Source organism: Panthera pardus, unplaced genomic scaffold, assembly GCF_024362965.1.
Source record: "Panthera pardus isolate Hobbes unplaced genomic scaffold, ASM2436296v1 HiC_scaffold_7, whole genome shotgun sequence".
Taxonomy (NCBI): domain Eukaryota; kingdom Metazoa; phylum Chordata; class Mammalia; order Carnivora; family Felidae; genus Panthera; species Panthera pardus.
Window position 1 is genome coordinate 20339370 of NW_026527002.1, and position 18138 is coordinate 20357507.

General features: G+C 41.5%; 1 protein-coding gene across 10 annotated transcripts in view; it reads right to left on the reverse strand.

Annotated features, from left to right (window-relative positions):
• Positions 1-6610, reverse strand: part of NCOA2 (nuclear receptor coactivator 2) — a 290769-nt gene extending 284159 nt beyond the window's left edge. For 3 of the 10 annotated variants that reach the window (XM_019453245.2, XM_019453235.2, XM_019453236.2), the window contains exon 1: positions 5893-6180. The gene's annotated coding sequence lies outside the window, so the exon portion shown is untranslated. Of the gene's footprint in view, positions 1-5320; positions 5466-5525; positions 5643-5892; positions 6182-6210 lie in introns of those variants that run through there. The other 7 variants (XM_053896142.1, XM_053896138.1, XM_053896141.1 and 4 more) reach the window with 4 other exon arrangements.
• Between the last annotated feature and the right edge of the window lie 11528 nt (positions 6611-18138).

Here is an 18138-nt window from a genome sequence, read left to right on the forward strand (position 1 = left end):
AAATAAAACAACACTAATTATAAATATTCATACCTTCGTTAAAGGAAACTTATTTGATTGTAAGCTAATCAGTCAAGGGGACATTTAACAACTTTTTTATTACAAACGTATAATCCTACTTTCAGCCCAAACCCAAAGTAACATTTTCTGACAATACATAATTAAAATTACACACACACACACACACACACACACACACAGATCTTTAGTATCAAAGCTAATTGAAAATTAAGGTGAACATGTCCCTTTCCACCTCCTCCTCCACCAAAAAAAAACCATCCATTAAGGGGCACTGGGTGGCTTAATCAATTAGGCACTGGGTGGCTTAGTCAATTAAGCGTCCAACTCTTGATTTCGGGCTCAGGTCATGATCTCACAGTCGTGAGATCTCTCTCTCTCTCCTTCTCTCTTCTCTCTCTGCTCCACCCCCCTTCACTTGTGCTGTCTCTCTCAAAAATAAATAAACATTTTTTTAAAAATCACCCACTCTGTTCCCTCTTAAATCACAGGATTTGTAATGAACGGTTTATACTATCAAAGTAAACTACCAATGGGAGGATACTCAAAAACTCATCAAATAAATAAGTGAACAAATAAATGAAACAATGGTTAAAGGAGACAAGAATGTGAAGACAAGATCTAAAAAGCCTAATGTGAGATTTAAGTTACCCATCAGGATCTCTTAACAGGTCATGATTAGCTCCCTATAAGGCATAAGTTCTACCAGATTTAACCTGCCAACTCCACTTCTCCATGTATCTTATCAACTGATACTCAAATTAAAAATTATTTTTTCTTTCAGAACCTTTAACTAGTTGCCAATAACTTTTACCTACAAGCAGTTCTCCTCTCTTTCTTACTTAAAAGTCCAAAAGCCTCAAAAGCAGCTCGGTAAAGCATCCCCATAGATTCTCTGTTCATTTAATGCTCCTCTAGAAATTTCCAACTAGGGAACCAACTGAAAATTGTCCTAGAATCACTTTTTCCACAATTGCATTATGTCATTATAGCCATTGGAAGCCAGAAATGTGGTTACTGATGAACATTTCATAGGACAGACATAAACTCTCTGCCCCAAAAGCCCTATTGTGATCTACCCAACAATCATGTAGTCCTTTCACTTCAGTTACCTTCAACACACAAGTTTACCTTTAAGATTTCCAGTCTTTTCAGAATCGGTTTTGCCTCAGTTTTACAACAGCTAGAAAAACTACACCAGCTTCTAAAATATTCACAGAAGCCACATTCCCACCTCTATTACAAATTAGTACCTAGACTCCATAAAGTATGAGTTTCTTTATGCTGTCTGAATTGAGGGTCTATGACCTAAAATTGTATTTTACAGCTTTTGCAGACATTACTTTTAATAGACTTCAAAGAGTAACATGACATAACATTCTTTCTAGTTTGCAACTCATAAACCCTTCTACAACCCTTTAAAACAAAAAAGGAAATAAACGCTAAGAATATTTTTTTGTTTAAAAAACATGGCATTGTGGTAAATGAGCTTCAGATAGGAGAGTATAAAAAACTAAGGGTTTTGTTCTGTTTTCCTTTGAATGGCTTTCATTATTGGTATGTAAATATAGTTTGATTATTTCGTTAGGGGAAAAGATCCTAATTTCCCGCTGATTTTAAGATTTATTGCAATAAAGGACCAATACCTTAAAGGAGTGACTTTTCTTTCTCCCTCCTATTATCTTAATTTAAAATTGATAGAGCATGTAATAACATAAATTACCAAACAAAACTATAAACACAGAATATTGAAAAGCCAATAATTTCTTAAATAGCAGTTCTGCCATAAAAATAGCTAAGCATTAATTATGTCTTTAAATATAATTTCAACCACGACATAAGAGTAGCCAAAATATCAAGAACACATTGCACATTTCAGAAAACTGACCTTCTAGAAAAACTGTTGACTTTTTTTTTTTTTTTTTTTTTGCTGACCTCCTAAGATTGCTTAAAAGAATCACTTTTAAACCCAATATAATGCAATCATTTTTTTTTCCTAAGAAATTCAATCTGTCAACTTATGGATCACGTTTCACCCTGATGTGATTTAAAACAGCTAAGGTTCTGAATCCTTAAATATAGGGTGTGTAATGAAAGCAATGCTCACAGGTCCTCGATTGTGAGGCTTGGAAACCTTTAATAAGATAGAGCTATAGATATAGCCAACCAAGGAGCATTACCCTTTTATGCACTCAAACCCAGCACAAGTCTCCCTCCGATCCTTACATTTTACATTTCCAGTGAAATACTCCTCTACCAGTGAATGAAAGTCATGTAAATTGTATTTAACCAATGCAAGGTTAAAAATCAGAGCCAAACTATCTAAAAAATATTAAATTCAGAACTGGTGAGCTTTTTTCTACCCTCCGTTTCAGTACCCTGACATATAAAAGTCAAAGAACTCCTCTGTTAAGACTGAAATCCCCAGGAGGAAGAAGGCTCAGATCTAGTCTGAGAGCACACAATGGAATCACAGCTGACGATGCACATCTTTTTCTAGATGTCTCCATATGCTTGAGAGGTCCCCCCCTCCCCAGCCAGGCTTTAAGGGACTTGATACTCTCTGCCACCAAGAATCTGAGAACATTTTCAAGGATCATTGTAGAGAATGAAGTAAATTAATGTGTTGCTTTTACGCATACAAAAGAGAGAGAAGGGCACACATCAGAGTGGCCATCAGTAACTAAATTAGTAATGGGGGTTTTCAATGTTGTCAAATTTTGAATGTTATTTATGACATTCCCTACTTCTAGCAGCTAAATGTTTGTTTTATCCTCACAGTTTTTAGATTTTGTCACTAAAATAACACCTCAAAGGCTACAGCAAAATGCAATTAATTTTTGTCTACACAAACATCCAAAATTATACAGAATTAAGAATTCACATGATAAATTGGAGAATGGTATATTACAACAGAACACATTTATAGAGCATGGTTAATACTGTTCCCTAAAACTACAGTTCTTTGTCAATTCTTTCTTATGGTAACCAAATATTTATAAAAGCTTGAGAAACCACTATAGAGGAGATAAATATCATGCACATAAGGTACCTCCAAAAATAATAATAATAATAATAAGCCTCCCAAGATTAGTTAAATTCATGGGATACTTAACACAAAATGAATGGATTCATTCTCAGTTTAGTAGGATTCATTATTTGAACTCCCAAAGATTTTTACAAATTCCAGTTGGGAAAAGGATTCTTGTTGCTGTCAGTGTGCACTAAACCTCACCAACAAAGGACAGGAGCACACATACACACACATAAAAAAGCAATGTCCCAGCTGCTGCCTTTTTAAAAGGCAGCTTATTCCTGCCGAGCAACCTGTGCTCTTTCTAGAGAATCAAAGACCTATCCTCCTTATTCTTAAAAGTCAAGAGTTGAGGAAGTCACTGAACTGAACCCAACAGCCAGCATAAAACAGCCAAAGAGGTCTCCTAACCTTGCATAAACCAGAAAAGTACCCACACACTGTACAATTCAACAGTGTTTAAGAAGAAAACTAATTAATTTTTAAGAATCTTTTGTGCGGGAAGTAATCTAGCAAACTACATTTCACTTAGACTTTTTTTTTTCTGTAGACAAATATTCTTTGACTAGCTTTGCTTTTTAAATACCAACGCTTTACGTCTCAAACAGTGATGCTTTGGTTCCTAACTTCATTTTGTTTACTCAAGAAAAAGAAAAAAACAAAACGCATACCATAAACGACAACTTTTTTTTTTTAATGCCATCCCCAAAGCCTAACTTTCAAGTGCACTTTGGAAACTGGCGGTCTAATTAAACAAGGAACCAGTGAAGCCATTACAAACAATGATGCTTTACACTCAATAATCAACTGACGTAAGACTATCCGGACGCCTTCATTTTCAGAGAACCCTTTCAAATTTCACTGTCCCCACGCTGGAGTAGCTGAGTGAAAGTGAGGAAGAAACAAACTAATAACTCCTATGATCTTCTGCACATAAACCGGTCGCTGAGGTCCAGAAGAGACCACTACAACATATGCCATTTTAGAAACGGGCCTCGGAGAGTTACTGCCACATCCTAAGTGGCTTTAGACCTCATCGTGTCAAAACGACGTCTCGTGTGGTGCCAAGAAAAATACACTATCTCGCATAAACTACGTGCCTCCCGGGTCAGAGACCCTATAAGTGACACTACACCAAGACCAAGGAACGGGTGACTAGGGATGGACAAGAGTCGCTAGCTCGGCGTCTCCATGACTCCCCCGCCCCGCGTGCAACTCGGCTCTAACTGGTCGGGAAGCAACCCCGCCCCCCTCCTTCCTCCCGTCCCCACGATTGGCTTACCGACACCCGGCAGGTCAGCTCCCCGCCTTCGATTGGCTCACTGCCCCATCAGTCACACGCAGCGAGATTCGGGTCGGTGGGAGGGGAAGGCGTTGGAGGAGGTGGAGTGGGAGTGGGATTAGAGGACGAGGTGGCGGAGGAGGTGTTCAGGCTTGGTCCCCGGTTTGGGAAAGTTTCCCCTACCAGTGACAGACCCAGAAGGCGTTAGGCCCGGTCCAGCTCTGGGCCAGTGCAAAGGGCTCGGGTCCCCGATTCCCGCCCCTCGGTCCCGCAGGCCCCGGAAACCACTAGAGGGAGGGGGAAGAGGGAGGAACCATCTAACCAGGGACCGACCCACCCCCGATCTCGGAAGAGGCGCCTCCGGGACTCCCCGGAGGGGCGAGGGGCGGGGGACCGGGAGCTCCACAACGCAACGACGACCCCGGCCCCCTCCCTCAGCAGCCCCCAGCGGCCCGAAGGAGAAGTGTCCCGGGCGCGGGGCGTGACCGTCGCGAGTCGGCCGGGAGGGCCCCTCCCGCTTCCCGCCTGGGGCCCTGAGGGCCTGTCCCTTCAGGGGCGGGGAGAAGGGGGAGAGAAAAGGGGGCGCTGGCGAGCCAACCCGGAACCTCCCGGACCGCCTCCCGCCCCCAGCCCCGGCCCCAGCGCGCCTCCTGCACACATGCCCGCACCCAGAAAGTTAAGTCAGGGGCGAGCCCAGCTCGGCGCCGCCGCGGTCCGGCCCCCGGCTCCCCGCCCCCACCGCGGCCCGGCCTGCTCGGCCCGAGCGCGCCGCCCGCCCCGCCCGCCGCAGCTCTTTCCCGTCCGCCCGCGGCGCGCGGTGCCCCTCGCCCCCCGCCCCCGGCGCTGACACGGGCCCGGCCCGCCCGCCGGGCCGCCGATCCCCTCCTCCCAGCGTCTCACCCCGCCGGCCGCCCCTGACATCGCGCTTCACCTTCACACACCCCCGAGCACTTCCCGAGTCCTGCCTCCCCTCGCCCGACACCCACCCTCCGCTGCAGTCGCTCCGCGTTTCCATTAAAGAATGCACCTTCTCAGGATTCACCTTCCCGTCTCAGCCCCTCTCCCCCTGAGGGGACAGGAGCCTCGGTTCTCGCCAACCCCGCACCGAGCGGGCGGGCTGGCGGGCGCCAGGTTCCTCGGGCGGGGGCCGCGCCCGCGCCCCCGGCCTCCCCGCCGCGACTCGGCTCTCACCTCTCGCCGGCGCCGCGGGCTGCAGCCTCCGCCCGCCTCGCGCTCCGGGACTCGTCTCCAGAGCTCTCGCAAAGCGCTGGAGCGCCTCCTTTCTCTCCCAGGGACTCCGCGTCTCCCCGCCGCTTCCCGCCCTCCCCACCCCCCAAGCCCCAACTCCCCAGCTTCGCGGCGCCTCCGGGATGCAACTCCCGTTTTCCGCACACTCCGGCAGCGGTCCCCGCACACAAAAACAGCCCTTTCCGCGGCGCACGGTTCTGCCGGGCTCGGCGCAGGAAGGGCAGTCGCAGCCGGGGGTGGGGACGCGGCGCCCCCCGCCCGCCGCCCGCCTCCCGCCCTCCCTCACGGCCCCCAGGGAAGGCGCGGTTACCGGCTCGGGTCGGTCACGCCGTCAGGTGCCGGCTGCCGTCGGCGCTGACCTTCGCCGCCGAAGCTGTGGCTGAGGCTGCGGCCGCCATGTTCCCGTGTTAATAACTGCTGCCTGGTTGTTTATTTCAATGGAGATCCTCCCCCAACTCCCTCCTCCTCCTCCTCCTCCGCGTCTCCGCACTTGCGGAGAGAGACACAGACCGCGCGAGCTCGCGAGCAGGGGAGGGGGCTCGGGAGCAAGGCCGTCTCTCCCTCCGCCTCCCTGGCCGTGGCCGCCGCCAAGTCCTGTCACTGGGGAAAGGACGGGGCGGAAACTTGCCTCCTGCGCCCCCGGGGAGGGGGCAAAGGTGGACGGAGGGTTCTCCGGAGAGCAGACCCTGGCCGCGGGGTCCGCAGCATCTCCGTCGGCAGACTCCTCTGAGAAGGCGACTCGGGGAGAGGTGAAGAGTGAGGGGGAGAGGGAAAGGGGACAAAGTGGGTGAATGTGGAAAAGGGAGGGTGACCTATGGGTGGCTGCAAGTGAAGGGAGAGTAAACAGATGACTCCATGGGAGGGCAAAGGGCAGTGCCAAAAAAGAAAGCGAGAGAATAGGACAGGCCGGGGCTGCAAAGTGGAGGCAGTGGGTTCTAGGGGCTGCAGACGGCAGGGAAGATGCCCCGGACGAAGATCGGGGAAAGTCAAGTGCCAGCTTCGTCTCGGGAAAAGCCTCCCGCCGGCGCGCAGACCGGGCCCCTCTGCCAGCAGCCTGCCCCCCTAGGGCGCACCTCACACGCCCAGCGTCTGCTGCTACAGCCCGGAGGTGCCCCCTCGTCCATCAAGTCTCCCGCTCCTACGAGGATAGGCTTCTCCTGCAGCAGCCGTAACTCCAGAGGGGATGGAGGGATGCGACTGCAGGAGGCGAACTGAAAGGCGTGCCACCCAGCAATCGCATAATAAAGCAAAAGAGCCCACAGTGTGTAAAACTTAACCTGGTGGAGCATTCTTGTCCCAGGATGAATCACAAAAGTTTTTTTATTGGAAAGACCACTTTTTAGAGTCAGAAAGCGATGTTGGGGGGACGCAGGAGAGTTGCGCCAATAGTTGGAGGATGATTCTCATTTGAATATTACTTGGATTAGTTTTATGCTTTGGAAAAGCAAGGTCTTCCCAACTTAGATATAATTAGTTGGAAAAAACGAACAGCATTTGCATAACAGATTTCCTTATTTGTAGTCTTATCAGAAAGGTCACTTGCCATAGACCATAATAGTGTTTATTGAACACATACTATGTGCCTGGCAGTATCCTGAGTAATTTATATATGCTATAGATTTTGATACTCAAGTTTTACAAGGTAATTACCATTTTTATCCTTCACCAAAAAACTTAAAGAAATAAAGTAATTTGCCTAGGATTATACAGCCAGGAAGCTGGAGAGGATTTGTGCCCAGTCCTGGCGGGCTCCAAAGCCCACACTTTTAATGTTTTCAACCTCAAATTTGTGGGAATACTACCAATTTTATTTTGGGAAAGAAAATGTGTGTGTGTGTGTGTGTGTGTGTGTGTGTGTGTGTGTGTGTATAGATGGAAAATGGAAGTCTATTACAACAAATTGTTAGCACTGGGGAGTATAATAAGTGGGTGTGTAAAGGGGTACTTCCACGTTTCTTTTGTACACTTAACTACAGTGTTCATAATGTTTGCACTGACTGTGTATTAATTTAAGTAAACTTTTAAAGATTATTTAATTGCCTTGCATAACAGAATTATGTTCCCTGAAAACCCACAGCTCTCCAAAAAAAAAATGGAGAAATGGAGGGTTTTTATGGATTGTCTTCTTCCACCAAATACTAGTTCATAGCATTCCTACAATGAGGGTGTAGTCACCTGAGGTCTGTCACATTGCTGCCCTCGGATCTTTTCTCCTGTCTTCACCCCAACACTGAGTTGTGATAAAGGAAAGATTCTCTCTCTTGATTTCTTTTTGGCAGAAGTCCTGAGTCCATCAGTCCTCTGCAACAGTGTATTTCACACTGTCAAAAACCACCCATGATATCTGTGCAAACAACTCCCCATTGCATTTCCATATTTCTCAATAAACTTACTACATGCTCAAGATACATGACTGTTTCACAAAAATAAAACAAACAAATCTGACAGCAAAGCATAGTATGTTCTATGTCCAGCTGCTACTCAATTGCCTGGAGCCTTGAGGAATCCTGTAACTTCTGCTCTCCAATACAATCTCTGGGCTCCTTCAGCACTTCATGCTGTCGTTCTAATAATAATGTGTTGTAGTGGAGTTGTTTATGTATTAGTCTTTCTCCTTCACTACACTGTAAACTAATCAGGCCTCTCAACCACATCTTGTTCTAATTTGTCCATACTGTGGCTCTCACGTAATGTTTTTGTGTTTAACTGAATCTGTAAAATATAAATGCTAGTATCTGATCCAATCTCCATGTCCCCTTCCCCACCTGACCCTCCAATACCTTGCTCTTAAAATACGTTTATAAAAAATGTTTTCAGTATTTTTATAGAACTTAGATTCCTATGAGACCTCAGAATAATTGTTACAGAAACTAGCCGTGAGTATTAGTGAATCATCACTATGATAATGTAAAACGGAAAGGAAGAAAACGCAGTAAATAAGTTGATTTAATGATGCAAAGAAAAAAAAAAGCAAAGATATAGGAACTAGGTATATTACCAACAGAGGACAACCCAATAAGGAAAAAACTGTGGGCACAAAAATTGTGGGTACAAATCATAAAGGGGAAGGAAATTACTGAAATTTAGTAGAAGCAGAAACTTGACAGACTGAGTGGATGAGGCAAGTAGACAAACCAAAAAAAAAAAAAAAAAAAGGCCAGCCAAATTATAAATGCAATATGAAGAAAAATGATAGTTTATATATTTAACAATATGCCTAAAAAAAATGAGAACAATGTGAGTATATAGGGTAAAAAATTTCTATTTTGGCTGCCTCTCTTCCCCAATTTCAAGGTACTTACTGTCTTCATACTTAACCCACATAAAAATGGAAGATTCAATACTATTTTTGTGTTATTAATACTACCAGCATGCATCATGATATAATGAGAGGTAACATGGTATGGTAAAAACAACAACAACAACAACAACAACAACAACTATAGAAGACAGGCAAATAAACATGAACTGCACTTTGCTACTTACTATGTGACCTTAGACAAGTCACTAAATATCTGTTTCTTCATCTGTATAACTGTTGCATTACTCAAACAAAATGATGTAAATAAGTGTACTTTAACTCTCAAACTTTTTATACAAACATGAAGGGATATTATTATGTTGACTAGATCTGTGCATAGCAACAGTTGCCTCTATTTTGGTACACTCTACTTTCAAATTGTAAAAGTGAAAACCTATAGTTCATCCCATTGAAATGTAATTATTGGAAGGGAGGATCAATTAAAACATTCGTTTGACAATTTGATTACTGAGAACAACTATTTGACCAACTGTTCATTCTTATTGCTTGCTTTTTCCAAATCCCTGAAATATTATAGCTACAATAAATGTGTCTAATATAGGTCAAGCATATTATACATATTTTTATTTCTAGTCGAAGTAGGCCTTACATGCATTATTGTTTCCATTTTACATATGAGAAAACCGAGGTTCAAAGAAATTAATTTATGCAAGATCATAAAGCTGATTTTGCAGCATGGCTAACAGATTGTGCTGAGATTCTGTTCTCCATCACTGAATACCCCTACCACTTTAGGCAACACATGCTCTTCACCTTTTTTTCCTCAGTACCTATAACAATGCCTAGAATACAATACAGCCTCAAGAAATGACCATGAAATAACAAGTAAATGAATGAGGGGCTCCCACAAATCATACTGAACACTGTCACAAGATTAATATACCCACTTTTATTCTATTACTGTCCCACTTGAAAACACTTAATCCTTCATTGCCTACAGAATACAATTAAAATCCTTTATGTTATAGTCTTCAGTATAACGCTATTTTTTTCTAGCCATATCTTCTGAAGTAGTAACAGCAACAAAATACTTACTGTACCTTCACTCATTCCAGGGTGTTCTGGAATTGACTGAGTTTCAATCTTGGCTCTTACTAACTGTGTGAACTTAAGAAGCAAGTTATTTAGCCTCTTTGCAAATTTTATGCAATGCAATAAGGTAGGAAAATAAAAAGAAAGGAAGTAAAACCATCTTTATTTACTGATGATGTGATTGTGGACACAGTTCAAAAGAATCTATATACTATTAAAATGAATGCAAGATCACAGGATATAGGTCCACATACAGAAATCAATTCTATTTCTACATAGCAAGAAATGATTGGAAAATGATATTTTTAAACATTTACAAAAGCATAAAAAACACAAAATACTTAGGAATCTACTTAACGAAAGATGTGCAAGATAGACTCAATATTGTTGTCAGCTCTTCCCAAATTGATCTCTAAATTTATTACAATCCCAATCAAAATCCCAGCAGGTCTCTTCAGTGAAAATTGAGATGCTAATTTTAAAATTTATATGGAAATACACATTATCAAGTAAAGCCAAGACAAAATTGAAGAAGAACAGTTTGGATAACTGACACTACTGGTTTTAATACTCACTATAGAGCTACAATAATTAAGACAATGTGATATTGGTGTAAAGATAGACAAATACATCAATGGAACGGAATAGTGAGTCCAGAAATAGATGCCTAAATACACAGTCAATTGAATTTTACAAAGTCATTAAAGAAATTCAATAGAGAAAGAAAAGTCTTATCAATAAATAGTGTGAGAACAACTATTTATTGGTATAGAGAATGAATATTGACTCCTACCTCACACCATACATAAAAATAAATTAGAGATGGATCATGGACTTAAATGTTAAAACTAAAGCTATAAAAACCTCCTACAAGGAAAACTGGGATAATAAATAGTTTACAATTTGGGGATAGGCAAAGATTTTTAAAAAGGATATGAAAGACACTAACCAGGAAAGAAAAGTAAATGATAAATTGGATTCCATTAAAATTATAAACTTCTGGGGCACCTGGGTAGCTCAGACAGTTAAGTGTCTGACTCTTGACTTTGGCTCAGGTCATGATCTCACAGTTTGTGGGTTCAAGCCCCCTATTGGGTTCTGTGCTGGCAGTGTGGAGTCTGCTTGGGATTCTCTTGCTCTCTCTCTCTGCCCCTCCCCTGCTGGTTCTCTCTCTCTCTCTCTCTCTCTCTCTCTCTCTCTCTCTCTCAAAATAAGTAAATAAACTTAAAAAAATTAAAATCACAAACTTCTTATCAAAAATGCCACTAGGAAGAGAAAAGGCAGTCCACGGATTGGGAGAACATATTCGCAATACACCTATCTGGCAAAATAACTGTATCCAGAATAAGTACAGAACACCTCCAAATTAATAATAAACAACTCAATAACAAAATGGACAAAAGACTTGAAAAAGTTGTTTTACAAAAGTATGTGAATGATCAATAAACATACAAAAAGATGCTCAAAGTCACTGGTCATCAGGGAACTAACACAAGTTAAAACAAGAGATACCACTTACACACCCTCTAGAATGGCTAAAATTATAAAGACCAACAATTTCTAGTAATGGCAAGAATGTAGAACAATTGGAACTCTCTTTCATTGCTGGTAGGACTATACAACCACTTTGGAAAATACCGTGGCACTTCCTTTTAAAGTTAAGCATATACTTACCATATGACCCAACGGTTCTCTCCTAAGTATGTACCTAAGAAAACCTTGATCTGGGTGATGGTCACATTTTGACAATGGTTCGTCAAAATTATTGAGTTGTACGGCTGGAATTTTTTCACTTTGTTATCTGTAAATTATACCTAAACAAAATACCATTTTGGCATCTAAAAACATGGAATGAAAGAGAACTTCTGCAATATAATGAAGTGTATATACAAAGCACCTCTAACACGTGTCAAACTGAATGATGAAACATTTACAGCTTCTCCCTCAGATTAGGAAAGAGAATTGGGGGTGGAATGTCCACTATTACTATAGTCAATATTTTACAGGAAGTTCTAGCCAATGTGATTTAAAAAAAAAAAGTGTAACTATTACTAAGGAAGAAATAAAACTATCATTTGCAAATGGCATGAATGTTCATGTAGAAAGTCCAAAAGAATCAACAAACTATTAGAATTAAATTTAAGATCTCTGGAATGGAAGGTCATTATACAAAATCCAATGGTATGTCTATATGTTGAAAACAATTAGAAAACGAAAACTTGAAATGTACATTGGAAAGCTGTTTGGCAATGTCCTTTAAAGCTGAGCATGTCCGCTTTATGACCCAGTAATTCTACTCCTAAAGTATATATCCAGTGGGTTCCTCAGCAAGGGAATGAATAAATTATAGTGTTTTTGCTCAATGGAATACTATATTGAAGTGAAAATGAAAAAAACATCGCTCCATGCAATGATGTGAATGAATCATATATAAAAATAATCTTGAGTGAAAGGTGCCAGATCTAGAAGAATAGCACTGTATGATGTTATTTACATAAAGGTCAAAGACAGACAAAACTAATTTATAGTTGCAGACGCTGAGACGGTTGTTACCTTTAGGGTGTAGGTGGCACCCAGGAAAGCACATGAGGGAGATTTGGGGATGTTGAGAATATCCTATTCCTAATCTGAGTAGAGGTGACATGGGTATGTTCTTTTGGGAAACATTTTATGTACACTCATTCAAGGTACACACATGTGTACCTATGTATATTATATTTCAACTTAAAAAGCATTATTGTATACATTTACTGATGTCTCCCTAACTAGACTGCAAGCTCCTTGAGGACAGGGATCGTATTTTAGATTTCTTAATATCCTGCACAGGTTTTAGCACAGTGAATTCCTGAAATAGTACTTTCCATAACGTAAGAATATACTGGTGCCAATAAAGTTTATTTGGTTTTAGTATAAGTACAAATAGTAAAGTAAAACAACATACATACATATATGTACAAATAAAATCAATTTATGAAGCATTAACATTTTCCTGCGATTCTCCTGTCTCTTATGTTTATCTGAAATAACTCCAAAGTAAAGTTAGCTGTTAGAAATAGAATCTAATAAATTACATGAATATAAGAGTCACAACTCGTGGACTCCGGTAAGAATCAGTATTTGGATCCACGAGGTGTTGGCCTTATCTCATTGAATGTAGAAGTCCATTCAGGTAGGCTGATGGGGATCTTAGAAGAGAGAAGTAGGTTCCAAACCAGAATCTGAACCCATAATCAGTGTCCCCGGACATTTTGTTGGTTGGTTGGTTGGTTGGTTAGTTGGTTGGTTCACCACATTTTTATCATGGTAAAATAGAGATAACATAAAAATTGCCAATTTAACCATTGTTAAGTGTACAATTCAATGGCATTAAGTACACGCACATTGATCACCACTATCCATCTCCAGAACTTTTTCATGCAAATATGTTGGACACTTTGTTAAATGCATCTGGGACTCTGTTTCTTACCTGAGTCCTACATTTTTAAGATCTTGCACAGCTCGGAAATACTCTATCAGGAAGCTAAAAAAGCACACTCAGAGGGAAAAAAAGACTCCTTTGGTTAAAATTGAGATTGTCATAAAATCCTAAGTCTGGAGGGGGATGTTAATGTGCAATGATAGCCAGGCAGAAAAATATCTTTGAGAAAAAGAGCGCATCTGAATAACAGCTCTTTTTCCTTGGTAAAAGAACCATCTTCTTGCTTCTTTTGAAATAGGCCTTTGTAAACATGGACCACTTGACAAATTGTCCTACTCACCACAAAGCACTCATTCGAGCAATATTTCTTGGGCTTTAAAATATAAAACTCTGTTTTTATTCAAAACATTTACAATGCCAATCAATGTTGTATTTTAATTAGTCTCTTATTTATGAATGTCAGTTTTTGACATCCTTGATTAAATGCCTAGCCTCCTGGCTTGTTTTGTTTTGTTTTTAGCTTTTCCCCAAGATGATTATGAAGTTCTAGACACACTACCTGAAAGATTGCAATTGTTCTCTTCTCCCATCCTAAGCACTGTTAGATGATGAATATCTAAGTTTTCAACTGAGTGGTAGGTATGTGAGTATCTATTGTTCTTAATATCTGTCACACATGTTAAAATAGTATTTTGTGTATATTCAGTATTTAGTAAGAACAATTTTGGGGGCGCCTGGGTGGCTCAGTTTGTTGGGCATCTAACTTCGACTTAGGTCATGATCTCGCGGTTCGTGAGTTCCTGCCCCGTGTTGGGCTCTGTGCCGACAGCTCATAGTCTGGAACCTGCTTCAGATTCTGTGTCTCCCTCTCTCTCTGCTCCTCCCCCACTCATGCTCTGTCTCAACAATAAATAAAACATTAAAAATTCCTTCTATGATAAATATTTTACTTAAGCACATGCTTTTGTTACAAAATAACAAAAGCTAATATTTAGATCTTGCTTTTCTTTTAGACTAAGTTTTAAAATAAACTATGACTTTCTAATACTCTCAATCAATGGGTTCTTTCTAGTAAATTCAGTCCCTGATTTACACATGGCCAGCCAGCCACCTGAGATGGGTAAGGTTCTTGTTAGACTGAAACTTCCTTTTCTTTCTGCCTCTGCCTAGAGTTTTCCCCACTCCTGTTTCCCCTCCCCCCTTCCTATGACGGGCTACTCAGCGGTTTCTTTCCCTCTCTTAATCATGGTTTCATTTACAATATCACCATTCCTCCATGCCCGTGTCCTACTCCTCTTTAGAGTTGATTGTTTCCCTTGCTCTGAGTCCCTGCTGCCACCCTGAAGATAAAATACCAAGCTACAGGTGAGTTTGAGTACCCACATTTCCAGAGACTGGCCATGTTAACCTGGACGTGCTTAACAGGGTTCTTATGCAGGTGCAGCAGACTCAGTTCTAATCTCCCACAGAAACACACACATGATGGTTATGTTCTATGACCTCTGCAGGTTCTATGACCACTGCGGGATGTCACAGGTTTTAGGAAGGCAGCTCTGAGAACCTAAACCCCTTGTAAAACTTTGTTTCTGTAGAAAAACATATTCCGCTTCACCATCAGTCAATAAAAAGGGAAATTTCTGAAAGAAGTCCATGAAGATTGCCTGTACTTTTCATCTAAGACTTCAAGTCTTTCACAAAAACATTGCTTTCTTAAAGAGCCTTTTGGCCACAGCTAATAGTTATTTAGGAACCTGCTATATTCATAACTAAGACACATGTGTTAACCAACTTTGGACATGAAGTGTAAGAGAGATAATGCACAAATTATTTCCAGTGCTGTTGGATAGGCTTCTTTCCATTTATTAATTCAACACAAATTCATTGGGTTGCTATTCTGTGCAAGGCCATTATCCTCAGCATTGGAGACCCAGCCCTGAACAAAACAGGCAAAACCCCTATCTTAATAGGTTTTACAGAGGATGTAAATACTAGGCACTTAAGTATTTGTTGAATGAATGATTAAATGTGGCGAAGAAAACCATTAGAATATGATAAATATTTATGTTTTACAAAATTCAGTGAAATCAGTGAACAAAGGGGTTGCAGAACATAAATTAGGGGAATTTGTTCCAGCCATCAAGGTTAACATATTTCCTTATTATAATGAAGCAATATCGGGTAGAAGTGTTGGGTGATCAGAACCAGAAGGCCAGCACTCTACCACGCACATGGCCCTGACTTTGCAGAGCACTAGTTAGGAGTCAAGTGCCATCATACCACTACCTCCGTAACTTTTTGCAAATTATAACTTCGAGACCAAAGTTTATTATATCAATAAGTAATTTTGATATATCATCTTAACTGCAAGGACTCAGTGTCAGTTTACGGTAGCATTGTAACAAAGGACAACATTTTACCAAATGCAACAGAGGCTTCATTCTATAATAATTAGGTTACATTTTAAATCCCATCATCATAGATTTCTGTAACATATTTTTGTCTTTATGGTGTTACCTATGATTGCAATCCCTAAAAAGGAAATGTCTATATATCTATATATACAAAGAAGAGAGACAGAGAGAGAAACAGAAACAAAGAGAGACAGAGAGATAAAGATTGAGATAGAGAAAGAGAGAGGTGAGGGGGATTTATTTGAAGGAATGGGCTCATGTGATTATGGGAGGTGGGAAACCCAAAATTTGCAGCGGGGGCCAGCAGGCTGGAAATTCACGCAGGAGTTGATGTAGCGGTCATGAGTCTGAAGGCAGTCTAGAGACAGAATTCCTTCCTTCCTGGGAAAGCTCAGTCTTTAAATGCCTTCAGCTGTTTGGATGTGGAGCATCCACATTATGGAGGGTAATCTGCTTTATTAAAGGTCACTGATTTAAATGTTAAATTTAAAAAAAACAAACAACTTTCACAGCAACATCTAAACTGGTGTTTGATCACACAACTGGGCATCTCAGCCTAGACAAGTTGACACGTAAAATTAACCATCACAGTCTACTGCTTGTCAACTTGACTTTCATACACATCTCCTTAAACCATACTTAATTTCCTAATAAAGACAGTAAAAAAAGTCATACTTCCACTTAACATAATATGACGATCCTGTGTACAACTGAAAGCATACCAACTCCTTCCTAGAAGAGGTTCAAAGACCTTGGGTCATGTTCATGATTTTCTGGTAACTTAAATATCTGGTAACTTAAATACTATAATGTAAAGTTAATTCTTTTTTTTTTTTTTTTTTTCGATTTATTTTGAGAGAGAGAGAACACGCATGAACAAGGGATGATGGGTTCCTGGCTCCGTGCTGCCAGCAAAGAGCTTGAGGCTGAGCTTGATCCCACAACCATGAGATCATGACCTAAGCCAAAATCAAGAGTCGGGTGCTTAACTGACTGAGCCACCCAGGTGCCCCCTTAAATACTATGATATAAAGTCGTATATATCTCATAGGATAAGGGAATAAGAGAGGGAGGAAAACAAATATGCAGATAGATACATACACACATACATACATATGTACACACACACAAGCATATTCATAACAAAATAAAGAAGAAATACTTATAACAAATATGGTCTTCATTCTGTAACTGGTCACATGGTCATAACTGTTATTTACAACTGCCTTCTCTCGCTACCCATTCCATATTCTTCAGCAAGCACCTTGGCTGGTTATGATTCCTTACCCAGTAGGATGTCCCAAACCCTCATTCATGAAGAATCTGGGCCACGAACAGATCTGCCAGAATTAGATTGTTGCAGTTTTCCATTGATTTTAATCCAGGGTATAGTGCTAAGGCACTTCCTGAATATCAGACATACTCTTCCTTACCTCCATTATGTGGTAAGCCACCCAATTTGCCCTTGGTAATTGGGATCAATCAGTTAGCCAGGACAGTAACTCTCTTCTTTGCCTGTTAGTTCAGAGGCATAAGAAACCCAAAGTGGCCCGGCAGCAGTCTTAAATTCCAGTCCATGTAATCACTGCTGTGTCTTCTGATGGAAGCATTCCTCCCTTTGGAACTAAGACCTCTAGACCAGCAGAGCATAAGGTCACAGGACTGGAAGCAAAAATTTTACTAGTGGATCACTGGGGTAGTATTAAATGGTGCCACTCCAGTTTTCATCTCTTGACTCTTGGACCCATAAATCCTGACTGTTGCAGAAACAGCACCGTATATTGGATGCCAATTTAGAGTAAATACAGCCTCCTGGAGAACCTTGCCCCAACCCTGCAAGATACTGCCAACTCGCTGGTTCTGTAAGGCAGTCTTCAAGCGGCCGTTACACTACTCTATCCAGCCAACTGCTTCAGGATGGTGGGAAATATGGTAAGACCAGAAAATTTTATGAGCATGGACCCACTGCCCCACTTCATTTGTCATGAAGTGAGTTCCTCCATCAGAAGCAATGCTCTGTGGGGGCGCCTGGGTGGCTCAGTTGGTTGAGTGTCTGACTCTTGATTTTGGCTCAGGTCATGGGATTGAGCCCCTCATGGGGATCCATGCTGAGTGTGGAGCCTGCTTAAGATTTTCTTTCTCTCCTCCTGCCCCTCACCCCCACTTGCATGCTCTCTTTCACTCTCTTTCTGTCTCTCTCAAATAAATAAATGAATAAATGAATAGGTGAATAAATGAATAAATGAATAAGAAGCAATGCTTTGTGGAATACCACAATAGTGGACAGGATGACCCATTCTGGGGCTACCACTCCACCTCCTACCCCAGTGACTTTTGTCATCACACAGTGGGTTCATGAACAGTGTGGCCATG